The sequence below is a fragment of the Theobroma cacao genome, chromosome 9 (assembly GCF_053813885.1).
Source record: "Theobroma cacao isolate CCN51 chromosome 9, ASM5381388v1, whole genome shotgun sequence".
Lineage (NCBI taxonomy): Eukaryota > Viridiplantae > Streptophyta > Magnoliopsida > Malvales > Malvaceae > Theobroma > Theobroma cacao.
Window position 1 is genome coordinate 32,921,044 of NC_142647.1, and position 20,615 is coordinate 32,941,658.

Genomic DNA, 20,615 nt, shown 5'->3' on the forward strand with positions numbered 1-20,615 from the left:
AAATTGTGGATACAAGTTCTTTTGAAAGTTGTTTTGGATATATCTATAGATAAGCTATATGTGTAAAGTGTTTTAGAAACTGGGAAACAAGCCTTTTTACAATGTTTGCATCAAAATTTGTGCCTTGTATTTTTGTGTGATATGCATAGTTAAATGCATTTGTTAAATGATTTAAAATGCAAGTTTTGAGTACCAGTTTTAGTCCGATCTTCGTATAAGAGAATACACCATGCCTTTTTACATGAAAAGCAATTTGAAAGGTTATCGAACCTTGTTGTCAAATGGTTTATGCGAAAGACTTGGAAACCCTGATTTGATTTTGAAAATGGTTTTAACAAACCGTGAGCGTTGAGAGTAGGTCGAATGTCACATCGGGATAGTGTGACCCTTGTGCATAAGTGAGCTCTAGCTAGAGAACCTTTGGGTCGCCTGCGGGTTGTTAGATGTGGTTGAGGCCATGGTTTGTGATTATACGTGGCAAGGCCACAAGTTGTTATATGTGGCTAGGCCACAAGTGATATTCACGATTGTGACCACTTGATTTCTCCGATGTCGGCCAACATCATCGAGACTACCATGGCTGTGAGAATCTTGTGGAGCGAGGCTCCTAGATTGTTACTACGTGGAAGTGGGTCCACGGGTGATTACTATGCTTACCTACTCGAGAGCCTTGTGAGTTTTTTGACGCAAACTCTTTTGCATGGTGGAGAGTTAAGGCTTCTTTACAGCTCCCTCTATTTGAATAAAGCTTTCAGTGCTTACTTGACGATCATGAGTTGGTTTATGTGGCTGTACACATTGATTTCCTTTCATGCCACACATTTTGGGAGTGTGCATACTTTTATGTTGTTTTTCGTATTTTGATGGCAAGTGATGTTTTCGATTATTGAACTTTGTTTTACTAAACTTTTTTCTAGCATCATTTTGCCAAGTGAAATATTGCATTATGATTGTAACGACCCCTCCTTGGTCGCTACCGGTGTCCGAGACCTCCGGGAGATCTCGCCAAGTCCTGAACAAGCATTAAAGAAATTTCTCAATAACTCATTGTACACTTTTACTAAACCATATTAATGTTTGAACCATATATATTTATAACATGAATTCAACAATAAGCATAGCCATTAAATTTTGACTTTAAGTCATGACATCACAATTAAATACATTGAGTTCAAAAATCTCAAATTTTCGTTTATATCAAAACTAATATTTGTTTACATAGTAAAACTAGAGTACTACAACTCAACCTCTAACAGCGTAGCAACTCGGAATAAAATGCTATGAGATGCCTGTAGCTATCTGCAGTGGATTGTATGTGCAGATGATTACATGTTAGGCCGATCCCTATCTGCAAAAGGGGAAATAAGAGGGGGTGAGTCTCACAGACTCAGTGATCATCGGCTCCGTGAGTAGGGCGTAGATTGGAAACAAGCAAATAGTAGATCAGTTGAATATAAAAATGCAAGATTATAAAAACAATTTATTTCAAATGGGGGTTTGTGCCTTATATGAAGTACTGAGAATTTCTTATGCATTATAATCATCCAAGTTATAAATCAACCAAGGTAGATAAAAATTTCCACTCCAAACCAAATCCATCACCTTATTCAAGTCAATCATTTGAAATATTGATTTAAAACAATTTTACATAAAAGAATTCCGTCGTCGAAATCAATTGACATTTTACTAAAATCAAATCAAATAATTCGGGCAATCTCCCATGAAATCGAATGTGAATCAAATTTATATGTAAATAAAAAATTACCTCATACTTTAGGAGTTAAAATTCATTTCACCATAAAAGTAGGGGAGCTGTGGAAAATAGTTTAATTCCATTTTCACCATGCAAAGAGATATGAGTCTTAGAACCCAAGGAGATTTTAGTCTCTAGTAGGAAATCAAATAAAGTCCACGGTCCCACTACCACGGAATAACATCCGAGAGCCTCGCTCCACCGAATCCCACATGCCATGGCAGTCTCAACAATGCTGACCAACGTCGGACAATCAAGCGGTCGCAACCTCGTAATCATCTGGTGGCCTAGGCACGCATACATATATCACAAGTCATGGCCCCCGCCACACCTAAGCACCTGTCGGCAAACCAAAGGTTCTCTAGCTAGAGCTCACTTGTGGACAAGGGCCACACTTAATCGATGTAACATCTGACCTATTCTCGACCCTCTCGGTTTATCAAAAACATTTTAGAAATTACATTACGTCCCTAAAAATTCGTGTCAAAATTATTTCCAAAGCATCCAACATTGGGTATTATAAATATATCATTTTCTTAAATTAAAATTTATGCATGTATTTCAAAACAATAATTTGCATGGTGAATAAGCAATATAATCATGAATCCACACTACACAAATATAAGGCACAAAATTTTGATGTAAAACAGTGTGAAAGGCTTGTTTCTCGATTTTCAAAACACTTTACGTATATAATTTTATCTATATGTATATCCAGAATAATTTTTAAAAATAACTTTCATCCACAATCTCCTACAATTTTTAAGAGCTCATGTTATCCACAATTTTCACGTTTAAAATAAATCATACATATAGGTATATATTTACGAAAATTTTAAAATTGACACCCCTTACTCAACTCACAATAGCGGGATTACTACGTCACTATTTCTACTTACCGGTCGCACGTTACTTCCTCTAGCATGCCATTATAGTGCACTATCTTTACTTTGGTGCTTCCAAATTGGGCTACATTGGCCCAAGTCTCCACCAGACCCACGGTCTGCTTTGGGAATGCACTATTCGGCCTTGTGTGGCTGCTTCCCAACACCAATGGACAGCACCAACTCTCTCTCTCTCCCTCGCACCACCAACGGCTTAAAGCCCCCTTTTTGCTTCCACCGATGGTTAGCTCTAGATCAGTCCAAAGAACTTAAATTTTCTCTTTTTTTTATTCAACCATTTTGTCACCAAAAACCAAGCTCTCTCTTTTTTTTTTTTCCATCAGCCACCACAACCCAACTCTTTCTCTCTTTTAGTTTACCTAAACCGGATCCCCTCACTGTTGCCCAAAGAACCCAAGCTCTCTCTTTTTCTCTGCCAACTCCAAAAGATCCAACCTTTTCCCTCTAGAAAATACCCTAACTAGAACTAAAAAAAACTAAACTCTTGTCTCTCCCATTTTCTACATATAGTTTCTTTCTTTTTTTTTCTTTTATTTCTCTTAGTCGAATTTCCTTCTCTTTTTTTTTTCTAGTCGAGCCTCACATTTCTTTCTCTCTTTTCTCTCCTTTCTTCTTTTCCTTTCCTTTCTCTTTTCTTCTTTCTTTCCCTTTTCTTTTTCCCCTTTGGACATGGCTGGCTCTTTCAAGGCCGACCCTTGAAAAAAAATGATTTTCTTTTTTCTCATTTTTAATCACATGGGCAGCTTGCCCCATTCTTATATTTCCTCTTTATTTTTCTTTTCTTTCTTTTCCATTCATTCAAGTTGACTTTCCTCATTTACTTATGACTAAAGGTGTGGATTTTTGTTTCATGAAGACAAGAAAATTTATCATTTGGATGTTTCTTGATGTCGGGGGGGGGGGGTAACATAACAATTTGACACTTGTCAATATTCTTTTCTATACCTTCCTTACTTGGTCAGACCCACCTCTTCAAAACAAGCCTTTAATTACCTTTTTCCTTATTTTGCCGTTTATTTCTTCTTCTTTATCTTCCTCATGGGTGGATTCCCAAGGTGTGCTCATTTTCTTCATGTTAAACTTTCCTCATTTATTTATTCTTTCATGGTCCTATCCAAACCACATTCACCCCACTTTATTCTTCCAACATTTGACCACCATTGCACCAATCAAATTTCATACAAACTAGTTTTAATTTTTATTCTTTATTTACCATGTGACTCTGTGAACTTTCATCCTTTATAATTTGGTCCTTTCAACATTTATTATATTTCAATTTTCTTCTATTTTTCTTCTTTTTCACGTATACAATCAAAATATTGAAGTTGCACTTCCAATTCATCTTTTAACTTGCTAATTCGTCCCCAAAAAGGGTATGATTATTTAATTTTTATTTTCGTGCGTGCGAAAAATTTTACTCTTGAGCATTCCTTTCACCTTTAATCGCTCTTTAGCACATAATTTAGTACCAATTAGCCCTTTGTCTTACCGAGATTGTTACATTGACTACTATACGACTGTACTGGGCGTTACAATGATTTTACGCCATCATTTTTTTACAAGGCACAAACACTCTACTTGTGACTTGATTTTTTTAAGATTTTTATTCTTATTTTTGTTTTATAATTCAAATGATCTTCCTTAAGCTTGTTTCCCATCTACACCCTGCTCACGGAGCCGATGATCACTGAGTTTGTGAGACTTACCCCCTTATTTCCCCTTTTGCAGATAGTGATCGACCTAATGTGCATTCATTGGCATTTATTATCTACCACGAATAGGTAAAACCATCTCGTAGCATCTTATTCCGAGTCACTCCACTACTAGAGATCGAGTCATTTATAGCATAGCGTATTTACAATTAAGGTCAATTTAAATGTATGGTTGGATGTTAAGGACTTTAATGTAATTGCTTACAATCATATGGAGTAAAAGTCAAGTTGATTAATTATGTTTATTGTTCAATTCATGTCACGAGAGCTATTGTGATACCACGTACCCTCGTATAGTAGTTAATATAACCGTATCGATAAGACGAAGGGCTAATTGACATAGATTTAAGTGTCAAAGAGTGGTGGCAGGTAAAAGGAACATTCTAGAGTAAATTATTCCGCACGAGAGGAATATATGAATTAAATAATAATATTTTATTGAAGATGAAATAGCGAGATATAAAAAGTGATTTGGAAGTGAATCGGGGCATGATAAGGTATTTTGGGTACCAAAGAGACAAGTGGAAAATTTTGGAATAAAATAAAATTTTATTAATAAAATAATATGAAAATATTAATATTTTATTCGATGTTGAAATTAATCATGAAGGGGGAGTATATGGTCAACTTAAGTGGGAGAGAAGAAGAACGAGGAAATTTTGGAGAAAAATGAAGTTAGTGGGGCTTACGTGTCTTTATCAAGTAAAGCTAAAACATGTAAGTATATATTTAAATATTATGATGATACCGCATTGAAGTGCGAACTTGATATTTTATTGGTACTAGTGTTAAGGAAGAAAAATAGAAAGAAATTAGAATTAAAAGATTGTGGGAGGACTTAATTAAAAAGGGTAAAAACCTTGGAGGGTAAAATGGTAATTTTACCATTAGCTTGGTCAAAGCTTCCAATGGAAGCTTTGACTTTTATCTTCTTCTTCCATGACAGGTTCTTATCTCCACCAAAAGGTATTTTCTTCTTCTTTTTCTTCATACTCCCACGTCATTTTCTCTCTCCACCATGAAAGATCAATTTTCTTTCATTTTCTCTCTCCCACAAGCTTTCATAGAAAAACTTGCTTGGGCCTAGTGGGCCATGCCAATTGGGTCCATGCACCAGTCATGGCTCGGGATTTGGGCTATGACAAAGTTTGTATCAGAGCTTTAGGTTTAGTTGAGTCCTAAGAAATCTTGTGTCTATCAATGGAGTTGTAGGAATTTGTGTAGAGTCTCATCCTTGGATTGTGGGTGCGCAATGCAAGCTAAGGATGGGAGGTTACATAGGCACCTAAATCGTTAGAAACCTACTTATTCCTATGAGGTATAAATGGCTAAATAATTAATGCTTAGTTGCGTATAGGTTTGGAAGTGTGCCTGTTGCACACGCCATGTCTAAAGTCGACGGTAGTCTTGATGCCCCTCATAGTACAAGCGAGGTATCACTAAATTCCACTGCTAGAAGCCAATGGCACCTTGATCTAGGTAATCAAGAAAGTGGCTAGTCCCAGATTCCTACTGGATGGATTCCACCAAGATTGGAAATAATGTTTCGTAGTGGGGAAAGCCTCGAAAGTAGTGAGAGCCTTGAAAGTAAGGCAAGCATTGAGACTTAGGAAGGCGTAAAAGAATTTCTTTTTGGTAATGTCTTAGGAAAAGTTTAAGGAGAAGGTGAAAGAGGCAATGGCAAAAGGAAGTTATTGTCCTAGGAAGGTGTCAGCTGTTCGAGACTTTCCTCCTGGTTATGGGAGAGGTGCTGCACCTATCAATAGGGAGGAATTTAAGAGGCAACAGAAAGCTTGGAAGAATAGAACCAAAAGGATGAAAAGGATCCTGAAGAGGACCCGGAGGAGGATCCATCGATGTGTTCGGATCAAGGTGATGATGATCCTAATGACACTTAATATTTTCGTTGAATTTCGTATTACTTTAAGTATGGGTAAATGTAGTATGAACTAAATAGTATATGCTATACGTATAAAGGATTTAAGAGTTGGCTTTTATGTTTTTATGACTCAAATGTATTATGAAGTAGTTATTTTAATGACTTAAGGTGTATGGGAATCTTCATGCCTGATCGATGTAGATTAGCACTATAATGTTTAAGGAAAGATATTCACCCTAGTGGACTGGTTGGTCACTTTAGGCATTTATTAAAGGTTGACGTAGAAAGTCATTAATGACTCAAGCAACTACAGGAACTGACGATAAATATGTTTTGCAGTATTATGAAATGGTTACCAATAAACATGATGGACTTTTGAGTGGTAACCCTAGTTTCTAGCAAGATATAAAATGCTATTTGAATTAATAGTGTTTATTGGAAATTATCATTTATCATGGTATGTGGGTTTTTAGCATGATTTCGAATATGAAAATAAATAAAAAAAGTCCTAGTTTATGGGGCAAAGTGTATCAAAGACATTGACTTTCGAGTAAACACATTGAACTATGGGACTATATTATAATAAAAGAGTTCAAAGTGTCGTAAGTGCATGGGATATCATCAGATAGCGTGGTAAGGCCAACAATCAATCGTAGGATTGTGGAACTAGAAACCTTAATTACAGTTACAATTTTGAAAGGATTTGGGAGAAATCCATGAGATCATATGTCACGACCCAAAATTTCGGCCATGACCGATGCATGGGCCCAATGGGCATAGCTCACTAAGCCCAAGCAAGCCTATTTATGCAATCTCGATCATTAATCCTAACCATCATTTCTAAAACCACATATTGGAATTCTCAACTAAAAATATTTCAATAACATTTTGTTATGTCAAAATAATGTCACCCGTTTGCCAACTCATTGGAGCATCAGTAATCAAATATACATATTTGACTTATAACATGGATCCTAGAAGATTACAATACATATACATGTTCACAGGTAATAGACTCGTGACCATCAGCGGAGTGACCGTAAGTGAAGGTACAGTTATTGAGATGCCATAGTACCTACCAAGAAGACGAGCATACATGGACACTCAATCTAGGTCCCAACTGCCTTCGAATATGAAAACATGAAGTTTAAAAAACATAAGTATAAAACTCAATAAGTGAACATAAGAAAGGAACAAGCAATCAATAGAAAGAATCTGGAAATCATGATGCATTTCTTTCAAAAACAATGCAATTGATTTAGTTTCTTACTAAAAACCCCTCACTTCAAACTTTGATTAATAACCTCATAGTGTTGCAAAAACCCAAGATCAACCGATGAAGTTAAATGGGTGAAAAATATGTCAAAATCAAGCAAGGTAGCAATCATGGCAACAAGTGTCTCACTGTAGTAAAGTTCATTATCACTGCAACGAGATTCAGGTAGCCAAAACAGAAAGTTTCTCGCTGTAGCGAGAAATAGTGTTAGTTTGCATGTATTTCATTTTTTCTAGAATCGCTCCCATTACAGAAGTTCAATTGACCTAATTTTTAGACCGTTAGAAAGCTAAGAGATAGGGCTACAACTTTGATGTTTACCACTTTTCCCATTTTGGATGGGAAGATGGTCAAAATCTTTATTGAATTGAAAGCACTGCATCAAAACTCGAGAGTTTCTCGCTGTAGTGAGTTTCTTGCTGCCAAAACAGAATGTTTCTCACTACAGCGAGAAACATGGCACTTAAATGTAAAAAAGACCTATTTTGCACTAAAAATCTACTTGGTGCTATAATAAACTCAATTTGCAAGAAAATGTGACATTCTCAAGATTCATCATGCCAATTTCAACATGAAATAGTCAAAAATTTCCAAAGTTCAACATGCCAAATTTTCACATGCATTACAACCATATACTATATTCATGAACTTTTATTTCACAAACATATATATATACATATATACATAATTAAACACCAATAGCACCATTATCTCACCTAGGTCATGTGTATCCCCCCACATCGTGCACATAGCCGAAGTCATCGTGTGCATCCCCCCACAATCTGCACAGTCAGTGCCATCATGTACATCTCCCACATCGTGCACACAGGCACTGTCATCATCTATCTCCTTCACCACCATCATCACCGGCATGTGCATCCCCCCACATCATACACATGTCACGGGGGTTTTCTCTTGTCCCGTGTGGCCTAGCCTTTGCCTTGCTAAAGGGGGTTAGAAAGGCTAGCAGCCTTCTCAAGTTAGCTAGTTAGGATCAAATATGGCAAGCACAAGAGAGTTGAGAGAACAAAAAGAGAGCTCTTATTGATAGAATTTCCAATACAAGAGTCATTAGTCACAAGTAAGGGGGCTCAAGGGGTTTATATAGCCTAGGACCCCTTGGAGCCGTTACAAGGAAGTTCCCAACTGCTAGGGGCTACTTTGAACTCTACTAGGCCCCTTTGTTGCGCCTCTAGCACTGTTTCCAACGGCAGGCAACGGTTGGCCCGCAAGCCTCGGACTGGCCAGTGTTTCCCGCACTTCTAGCAGATTGCTTGGGCAGTTTTTACGCACTCACTGCGCGCCATTTTCCTACTCACCTATGCACCTCATCTGTGTATTGGCCCATGCACACTGCCTATCTGCTGGCCCACGCGCCTAGTCTGATTGCTGGCCTGCGTGCTCATCCGCCCATGGGTGCCGATGTCTCAAGTCCCTTGGCACCAAATTGGGGTTTCAACCTTCGTTGCTCGCCCATCTTCGAGCTGGCTCGCCCACTCTCGAGCCGCAAGCCCTTGCCATCGAGCTGTTCCGCCCTCTTCCACAAAAGGGGCGTGACACACACACACGGTTATCATTATCACACAATATCAACCATCAATGCACAACATATATATATATATATATCAACATAATGTAGTACAAGAATTCATAACAGCCACATGTCACACATAAAGACAATTTATGTCATGACCCGAAACCTCCCTCCGGCCCATGATAACCACCGCGACGCCCGATTGACACTCATTACCTGAAATGTCAACCGAGACCCCGCAAGGCTTACATATCAGTTTCTTTCCTTTCCTATGAGCAATCATTGTTAAACATTCCATTAAAACAATTACCGGTCATTTTCGGCTCAAATAAATCCAAAGAAATATTTTTTTTAAAATGATTTATAGACAAATATCACTATTCAAAATATTGATTAAAATATAACATTTTTATATAAAACAATATTTATAGAAACACGTGTAAGAAATCTTTTGTAATGTGTAAGTAAAATAAATTCATACATACAAAAATTTACTAAGTTATAATGTACAATAATGGTTACGATGACAAGTGGCCCAAAATACACCCAATGTTGGTGCTAGAAACCTACTGTCTATGTGGTAGAGATGTCAACTGGAATCCTCGACAAAATAGGGTATCTACAAGCTACCACAGACCTGAAATGTTTGGAAAGGAGGTGGGTGAGATTTTGCAATCCCAATGAGTAAACAGACATTATCATAAATATCTAATGGCTAGTAAAATGGAGGTAAGTTTACACAACAAATTACGAACCATTTCATAATGTTTTCAAATTATTTCTTAAACCATAAAATATTTGTAATTTACGAAAACAGTTGTTAAGGCTTATGTCTTTTATTAAAAACAAGGCTCAAGCCAAAACTAATCCTCGGGGATACCTTGGTCGAGGCATCTAACTGAGTTCGCCAAGGTTGTTATAACATTTACATGTGAAACACATTTTTATTTTTAAAACAAGCCGTTCCCTGGCGTTGGCTGAGTTACACATTCACGTGGGGGTTTGACGTGAAGTGAGCTCTAATACTACCCCAGGAGTTACCCTCTTCGCCTCTACAACTGGAGTAACTATATAACCAGGTTTACCGTGCCCCTCTAATAGGCAGTCCACAAAAACCCGTCACTGTAGTGACCAACCCACCAATTTTAATAAAATTTCAACAATATAACGTGGCTGTTATTTATTTATCCAGCCTGCATAGTAAAAATAGCTTACATAAATTTCCCAATACACTTACAAAATATAGCCACATATACTCATATCTCATAAGCCATTCATAGGAAAATACATAATTTTCAAGACAGTTAATAGCCTCCAATTACTCAATTTCATAATCAACCCAATATATCTTTATTTGTCACATTCATTTCATAAATATACACAAAGAGCATTTAAAAATAAACTCTAGATAATTTATAATAATAATAAGTTTACTCACCATTTGTACAAACTAAAAGCTTTCTAGGTGCCCCGATAACTACTCGTCGGGTACGATTTCCTTGCCTTTACCGGAAGGCTCTCCTCCTAGACACATTGCAAAAATTTACTCAATTCATCACATTAATGCTAAATCACTATATATTTGACTTAAATCCTATACTAATGCATGGTATTAAATGCAATAGCTAAAAACGGCTTAAACACGGTATTAACATATTTTTGGTACTTTACCCGATAAATTGCTAACGCGCTCCATTTTAGCTCTAAATTGTCCCATTCTCTCTCCAACATTTCTAACCATTAATTATCAGCCAATATTCCTCTAAAATCACCAAAATCAGCTCACTCTCTTCCTTGGAAAATTCGGCCAAAAATGGGACATTAACTCGGTTAATTTTCCACTTTGTTTTTCTATCACATTAAACCATTTTTCATCATTTTCTCTTCATTTCTCTTAGAATAAAAATCAGATTATCATCATTGTACCTCATTGCAGATTCGGCCAAGGGTGGGTATTGTGAAAATTTAATGCTTTCTTGCCCAATTCAATTTCTAAACACATTTAACTAACTAAAACTACCAATTTAACTAAAAATCAAAACCTAAAAATTTCAACTTCTCCCCCCTTGAAATTCATCCAGCCCTTGATGTCACTTTTAGATCTCTCTCCTGAAGCATGCTAAATGGAAACAAAGGCATAGGAAACGTAGAAATCAAGCAAAAGTCGAAAAATCTTATCGTTAGAATCGTAAACGGGCAAAAAACGCGAATTCCCCTTTGAATTTTTCTAGTTTCCTTTTGTTTTCTTTGTTTTCTTCCTTTCCTCTATATTTACTCTCTTGTTCTTCTTTATGGCCAGCCATCACTTAAAATGGGGTTTAAATGGGCTGACTTTTCATTAAAATAATATTAAACCATTCAAAAATGCCATGTGTCATTTTCCCATTGGTCCGTTTTTAAAATTTCATCCATTTGTTTCCAAATTTTCACCATACACTTGTCCCACATATCCATAGCTTAGATAAAATTCTCAGACTTATCCAAAGTCTTGGTGGAGTAATTTTTGAAATTTACACTTTTACTCCCGTAAAAGTCAAAAATTACATTTTTGCCCCAAAAACTGAAAAATTGCCCATATACATATTTTTCATCCCTTATACTCATACCATTCTCCAATTTTTCAAATGTGATCTAAATTCTCTCAAAATCTAAAATTTTGTCAACGGGTGGAAAAATTACGATTTTGCCCCTAAACATCAAAATTTTTAATTTTTCTCCAAATGAACCCTCGAACTCCGAACAATCATTTTTAGTCATTCTTTGACTATAAAATGTTAAATTTCATCCTACGATTCCTATTTGAACTAGTTCGAGGTTAAATCAATTCAAGTGTACCATTAGGTACAATGTCGGGTTTTACAATTTATCAAGGGCATGTTCCCAAGGCACCATTTTTAAGAAAAATGGGATAAAATTGTTTAAAGGTTTTGTGCAAATACATTCACATTCGCAAAACAATTTTGAAATGCAAGTTCACTCACCAAGATTGTTGAACCTCTAATCGACTCTAACTTCGATTATTACTTCAAACGGATATGTGAGGCCTTGTTGGAACCTATCACCCACAATATAACTATAAAAAATATAACAGCCCATTAATCAAATTTCTTCGCATATCTAACACCTAAAAATCAAATTCTAACTCATTTCTCACCTTGGTGGTTTTTTTTTTATAGTTGAATTCCTTTTCACAACCTTCCAAGCTACTATGGCAAGTCTCTCTTTCTCTCTCTAAAACTTTCAACTAGTGAGAGAAAGTGCTAAACAAAGACTTTTTTGAGGGTTTTAAGGTGTAAAAGTGAAAGAGCATGAAAAATCATATGAAAGAGTCGGCAAAAGCATGAAATTTGGAGCTAGAGAGAGAAAGTTATGGAAGTTGCAAAGCAAGCTTCCATGGAGGATAAAAGGAACGTGAAAGGGGAGGAAGAAGAAGAAGGAGAAGCTGCTGGAGCTTAGATATTTATGCTTCAAGTTAATCGAAATTTCCATCAAAATTACCAAAATGCCCTTACACATGGTGGCTTTGTCTTCCTCCCATCCTTTGTGTAACCTTTTTGCTCTTTTGACACCGAAATAAAGTCCATAATAGTCTAAAGGTACTCAGGTTCATGAAACTATCATTATTTTTATCTTCTTCATTTATTTACCATCATAAACATCATTTATTCATTCCTTAGGCCTATTTAGATCTTAATAGCATAAAAAAAACCCACTCGTAAGAGCTCACCAAGAGAAATTATGAAATTACCCCTTGTCCGCATTATCGCGTCTACTTCTAGTTATGTGTCTATGAGATCGAGATTTCACAAGTTCACTTTTGAATTACCCTTTTAACTCAGTAATCAACCTCAATGGGTATCCGTAAACTTTATTAGCCACCGTATCAAAATACAGGGTACTACAGTCTCCCCCACTTAAAATGAATTTGTCCTTGAATTCAAATCGGCATTGGGTGAATAATCAAAGTTCTAAAGCTCTACCACATCACTTTCATCGGGCATTCTTAACATAGGACCTTGGTTTATGCATCATATCGACTTCCAATCTTATAGAAAACTCGACAATGTCATAGTATATAGTTATGTGTACTACTCTTGTTGGATCAACACAATATCATCCTTCATCTTATGAACATAATTCAATTAAGCTATTAATTCTGGTCACACCTCAATCAAATCATCGTTAAATCATCAATTATGCATGTTTACTTAACCATCCACAACTCTTCTACCTTGCTCTTTTATCAAACCTTCCAATATTCAAGCATCTATTCCACCATTGACTATGGATCTAATTTGTCAACCAATCTCTATTTCATTTTTCATTCTCCCATACAAATTCCATGTAAGCATTTCACAATACATAAGGATCAAATGCTCTTTATTCATTTCATCTGTTTTTTTTTTTAATATCAAAGATGATTCAAATCTAGTAACCATTAGTCATCATATTCCAGAAAACAAACTCCAATACTTTCATGATCGAGTGCTCTCTAGATAAATCTCAACTTATACCACAAGGCATTTCAATAAATCATGACATTCCACATACCCCTTTATAATCTTAACCAATCTCTTTAATCAATAACTCAACCTCTTAAGGTTAAGGTTGCTCAAAATTTTCCCTTTAAAGTTCCTTTCCAAGTTTCATTTTGATTACTAATCATTTCTATATTTCCAATGTCATAGCTGGTTTGTTCGTCATTAATCACCTACAACATATCTAACTTGATATTTCTCAAATTTACTCCAAACATCAGATCTCATGGCCTCATTAGTTTGTCAATTTGAATATCAAATTAAACATTTATCTCTCCTTAAGTGCAATTTAAAATTTAAGAATCATTTATTAAGACCTTTATGATATTAACTCCTTTTAGCCTTTTTACCTTAGAAAATTAAATCAATAATCATTCATTCTCAATGATGGGCTTTATGCCAAACAAGGCAGATTTTAAACTTTTAATTATACGAATTCAAATGCACACCTTTACGCATAAGCTATAAACTTTTCCCCACATCTTTATATATAAAAACTATATATATATTGAAGCTATACCAAAACTGATACATCATTTTCCATTGCCCCTTAGGATATTAAATTCATGTCATACTTCCCTATTTGTGTACTTCATAATAACCTAACAATTTCTAGCTCACAATTAAGCTAGTTCATATGCCAAGCCTTTCAGGCTCTATCAAAACACCAAGTTTTATCACGATATAATAGAATTTAATGAACTCATACCAAAAGTATAAATATTTACTTTTAAGCTAACAACATTATAATCCACTTGTTCACTGCCAAAATCAGTGATAAATTATCTTAATCATTGTCTAGCACTATAACCATTGATAGAATACCCTCATCGAATCAAATTATAACTAACTCCGCATGAGCTTTTATACCAATATGCAACAATATAGCCATACATATATATTTCCAAAAATTTTAACTTCGAATTGCCTTAGGCATATCAAGCTCAATAAGCCATCTATAAAACCAAAATAACCAACAATCAAGTTTAGAATCATTTCTTCTCTTGGTTGGTTAGATCATGCTCATCATTTGTGGTGAATACACAAAGCTGATTTCAATATTCCATTCTTATACGAGAGTCAACCACTAATTAGCACCATCCCTAAACACCATTTGTTTTATAAGTCGATTTTCTGAGCCAAAATTCATATTGCAGTGTTCCATCTCTAGGTCATGTCTCCTTACCAAATCTTTATTCATATATGAGTACTTGAATTCTCAAATCATCATTTTTTTTCCCAAGTAGATCTCTACGAATCCAGTTGCGTACTTTTGTTCCCTCACCAAGGGTAATATCGATTAACTAAAGCATATCTCCATTATTCACTAACCATTTAAAGCACAGTTCAATCTTCACTTACCTTTATTTGGTGCACTACCTTGATAAGTACTTAAAATGAAATGAAACATGTGAGGGAAGCACCTTTACTATTGTATGCTCTGCCTCCACAAATGTATCGAACCGTATCATTATCGGGTCTACATAATGGCAAGGTAGTCATTACCCCAAACCAACATTTCCAAGCATTCTTAGGCTTGCAGCATACCTTGGTACTATGTGACATATCAGTCACGAGCATCAACATCGCTATATAACTATTAGCTCTTCGAGCTTTAATGTTTCCACATTGTGAGAACTCCTTTGAATTATCCTTCCAAGGTGTTCGCAAAATAGATACAAGCCGATAACTTATGGTTCAATGCCTAAAAAAGTGAACACTATCCCATCATTAAAGTTCTACCTTATCTATCAATCATAGCTCCCTTGCATATTTACTTATATATTGTTGGGTTACTCACAAGCCACTCATGGCCATCCAAATTTTGACCTCTTATAGCAAGTCAAGCTAATATATTCTCTTATGCTATTCCATACACTTCCAAAACACTTAAACACTTCCTCTAATAGGGTTCCATTGAGAACTTAATCAATCAAAGGCTCATCTTTAAAGCCACTCATAACTTTAATCATTCATTGTATGCTTGATAACACTTTAGGTCACTAACCCCATTAGACATTATTTTAAAATCTCCCAAGGTGTTCGTGTTCTTTGTTCGGATCATACCATCTAACTTAGTATAATTGCATTAATTATCCTTATGCTCTTTATGCTCAGCATATCAACATCCATATTTCCCCCTCATTCATGTTATTGACATTGTTAAGGTATATGTGGCTTTTCAACCTTTCACAATACATTCCACATTTATGCTAGGGCATTCTCAACCTCATGCCAAGCCTATAGTCATGTAACCATAAATCAGGGTAAACTCCCCTATGGGATATCTCCTTCCATATGATGCATGGGGATCACAAGATGTACAACTCCAAGTGTATGCCTACATATTGATAACCTCCATATATTTTAAGATCATGGAAACCACAATTTGCAAAACTAGCTTTCTATCACAAGTTTGCGATAAGAACATTAGTCTTTACATATATCACTTTGGCCATCATTCACTACTAACATTCGTATACCTTAACCAAAACATCCAGTGCAAATTGATTAATCAATGATCTCCAAATTTACTCTTAGGTACAAATATATTAAATTGTACACCACTTAGTATTAAAATCTTGACTTTACTCATCAATTCTTAACCAATTACATCCATAAGATAGACAATTCACTAAATCTTTGTATCTTGCTTTTACAATCATAAGATCAAAATTTATTAAGCTTAGGATGCAGAAACTTCCTCTTAGAGCATATCCGAAAATCCACATGTTTTAAGTCCCTTACCTTTGGAGAAGTCACATTCAAGACTAATCATTTACATCATAGGTTGCATATTTAACCAAACATATTTTTAAATTGACCTTTAAAGCAATTCATATATCGATCTTCATATAGAACTCCATATGGCACTTAAACTAAATTTATCATTTCCATGTCATTTAATTTCAAACTACTAAATCCACATCTAGTCCTTTAATTCTTTGGCTCCACACTAAGCATAGCAAAATTCAACCTCATCCGTAGAGTAGATCATTTACTAGCCTTTTACTTCATGACCATACATCAATTATAATAATTCGTGATTTTCACCCTTGAGCTAATTCATGCAATTATAACCATAAACCACAATAATTCAATTCAAGCCTTGGAATCTCGCAATCACTTAGTTGAAATCAAAACCAACTCCATTTAAGCCACTATACACATATTAAACACTTATACACTTATAAAATATATCAAAAGCCCAGACCATTTCATAGGGGCATGTCAAGCTCAATTAACATAGTGCACTTACCTCCGTGCACATAAACATTGGTTTACACTTTCCTCGATACTTAAATTTATAACCTTAAGCAAGTCATAACAATCACTCTTCATTCCAGTCAAGATACAGCTCTTATTACCTTTATCGTACGTCACCCCTATATTGACCTCAAATACAATCCATAGTCTCCGAAATTTTAATTTTTTTTAACCATGGGTTCAAATCATAATTCCACCAAATGAATAAATTATTATGGACCTAACAATCCAGCTCCACCTTCCTCCATCCTTAGTTGGAGGAATATATCATTATATTGACCTTTCATTAGGAGCATTTGCTTAAAAATCCTTTCAATAATGGTTTGTGTCTCGGGTGGCATCTCAAACCCGGGCAACAATACCATTTATGCCATTTACATGACGATAGCAAAAGGGTAGGTTACTAGGAATATAAGTTCATATAGCTTCTTGTCTATGACTTGTGCTGCAGTCACAAACCATAGATAAGACTCTACATTAACTCCGACAACTCCGCTGACTAACACAAGAATCCCTAGGGCTAGGCTAAACCTATAGCTCTGACACCACCTTTATCACAGCCCAAATTCTCGGGCCTTGACCGGAGCATGGGCCCAATGGGCATAGCCCACTAAGCCCAAGCAAGCCTATTTATGCAATCCAGATCATTAATCCTAGCCATCATTTCTAAAATCACATACTGAACTTCTCAACTAAGAATATTTCAATAACATTTTATTATGTCAAAATAATGTCACCCGTTTTCCAACTCATGGTGGCATCAGTAATCAAATATACATATTTGACTTATAACATGGATCCTAGTGGATTACATTACATATACATGTTCACAGGTAATAGACTCGTGACTATCAGCGGAGTGATCATGGGTGAAGGCACAGCTATTGAGATGCCATAGTACCTACCAAGAGGACGAGCATACGTGGACACTCAATCTAGGTCCCAACTGCCTTCAAATATGAAAACATGAAGTTTAAAAAACGTGAGTATAAAACTCAGTGAGTGAACATAAGAAGGGAACAAGCAATCAATAGGACGAATTTGAAAATCATGATGCACTTGTTTCAAAAACAAAGTAATTTATTTAGTTTCTTACTAAAAACCCCTTATTTCAAACTTTGATTAATAACCTCATAGTGTTGTAAAAACCCAAGATCAACCCATGAAGTTAAATGGGTGAAAAATATATCAAAATCAAGCAAGGTAGCAAGCATGGCAGCAAGTTTCTCATTGCAGTGAGATTCAGGCGGCCAAAATAGAAAGTTTCTCGCTGCAGCGAGAAATAGTGTTAGTTTACATATGTTTCAATTTTTCTAGGATATCTCCCATTACAGAAGTCTAATTGACCTGATTTTTGAACCGTTAAAAAGCTAAGAGAAAGGGCTACAACTTTGATTTAACTACTTTTCCCAATTTGGACGGTAAGGTGGTTAAAATCTTCACCAAAGTAAAAGTACTGCATTAGAACCTCGAGAGTTTCTCACTACAGTGAGATTTATTCTCGCTACAGCGAGTTTTTATCTGCCAAAACAGAATGTTTCTCGTTGCAGCGAGAAAGTATTGTACCTAAATGTAAAAAGGACCTCCTTTGCACTAAAAATCCATTCGGTGCTGCAATAAACTCAATTTGCAATAAAATGTGACATTCTCAAGATTCATCATGCTAATTTCAACATGAAATACTAAAAAATTTCCAAAGTTCAACATGCCAAATTTTCACATGCATTACAACCATATACTATATTCATGAAGTTTTATTTCACAAACATATATATATACATATATACATAATTAAACACCAATACCATCATCATCTCACCCAGCTCATGTGCATCCCCCCACATCGTGCACATAGTCAGAGTCATCCTGTGCATCCCCCCCATCGTGCACAGTTAGTGCCATCGTTTACATACCCCCACATCGTGCACACGGGCATTATCATCATCTATCTCCTTCACCACCGTCATCACTAGCATGTGCATCCCCCCACATCGTGCACACACACGGTTATCATTATCACACAATATCAACCATCAATACACAACATATATATATATATATCAAAATAATGTAGTACAAGAATCCATAACAGCCACATGTCACACATAGAGACAATTTATCAAGGGCTTGTTCCCAAAGCACCATTTTTAAGAAAAATGGGATAAAATCATTTAAAGGTTTTGTGCAAATACATTCACATTCCCAAAACAATTTTGAAATGCAAGTTCACTCATTGGGATTGTTGAACCTCTAATAGACTCTAACTTCGATTATTACTTCAAACGGACGTGTTAGGCCTTGTTGGAACCTATCACCCACAATATAACTATACAAATATAATAGCCCATAAATCAAATTTCTAGCCATCTCTAACACCTAAAAATCAAATTCTAACTCATTTCTCACCTTGGTGGGTTTTTTTTTTATAGTTGAATTCCTTTTCAAAAGCTTCCAAGCTACTATGGCAAGTCTCTCTTTCTCTCTCTAAAACATTCAACTATTGCGAGAAAGTGCTGAACAAAGACTATTTTGAGGGTTTTAAGATGTAAAAGTGGAAAAGCATGAAAAATCGTATGAAAGAACGAGTAAAAGCATAAAATTTGGAGCTAGAGAGAGAAAGTTATGGAAGTTGCAAAGCAAGCTTCCATGGAGGATAAAAAGAACGTGAAAAAGGAGGAAGAAGAAGAAGTAGAAGCTGCTAAAAGCTGTTGGAGCTTAGATATTTATGCTTCAAGTTAATCCAAATTTCCACTGAAATTACCAAAAGGCTCTTAACTTGGTGGCTTTGTCTTCCTCCCATCCTTTGTGGAACTTTTTGCTCTTTTGACACTGAAACAAAGTCCATAATAGTCTAAAGGTACTCCAGTTCATGAAACTTAAAAATTTAGACCCGATATGCAAAATGACCATTTTGCCCTTACCTTGGAAACTATCATTATTTTTATCTTCTTCATTTATTTACCATCATAAACATCATTTATTCATTCCTTAGGCCTATTTAGATCTTAATAGCATAAAAAAAAACCCACTCGTAGGAGCTCACCAAGAGCAATTATGAAATTACCCCTGATCTGCATTACCACGTCTACTTCTAGATATGTGTCTATGGAGATCGAGATTTCACAAGTTCACTTTTGAATTACCCTTTTAACTCAGTAATCAACCTCAATTGGTATCCATAAACTTTATTAGCCATCGTATCAACATACGGGGAACTACATTATAGATGATACTTTGAATGGTTAACGTGCTTAATGTCGAGGATTGTAACCTTAAGTATTGAGGGAATTGTAACTCGATATTTCTGTGGATGAGAGGTGTTAAGGGGTATATGCTGGATAAACAAGAAAAGGGTTAAAAAGATAACTCATTTGTCAAGTGTCTATAGTGTGTAGATAGGTCCTGAAGATTTGTGCAGTGCATAAAAGAAGAAAAAGGTATGTAAATCTTTTAAATTGTTTCTTATGAAGTATGATTGATGGTAAAAATGGAGGCACATGGTGACATGACATTATAAAATGATAATTTGACACAAATATAGACAATTGAAGGTAAATCATGGAACTTGGGAAAGATGAATTCTTGATTTAATAAGGATTGTGAGTAAAAGTGTGGAGAAAGATGAATTATTTTCATAGTTTTTGTATTAAAAGTCAATAAATTATTTGAGTTACAAGACAAGAAAGATAATCAATTGTGGATGGTAAGAATTGTGGGATGCCATATGCAGTGAATAATTATGTGTGTGGTG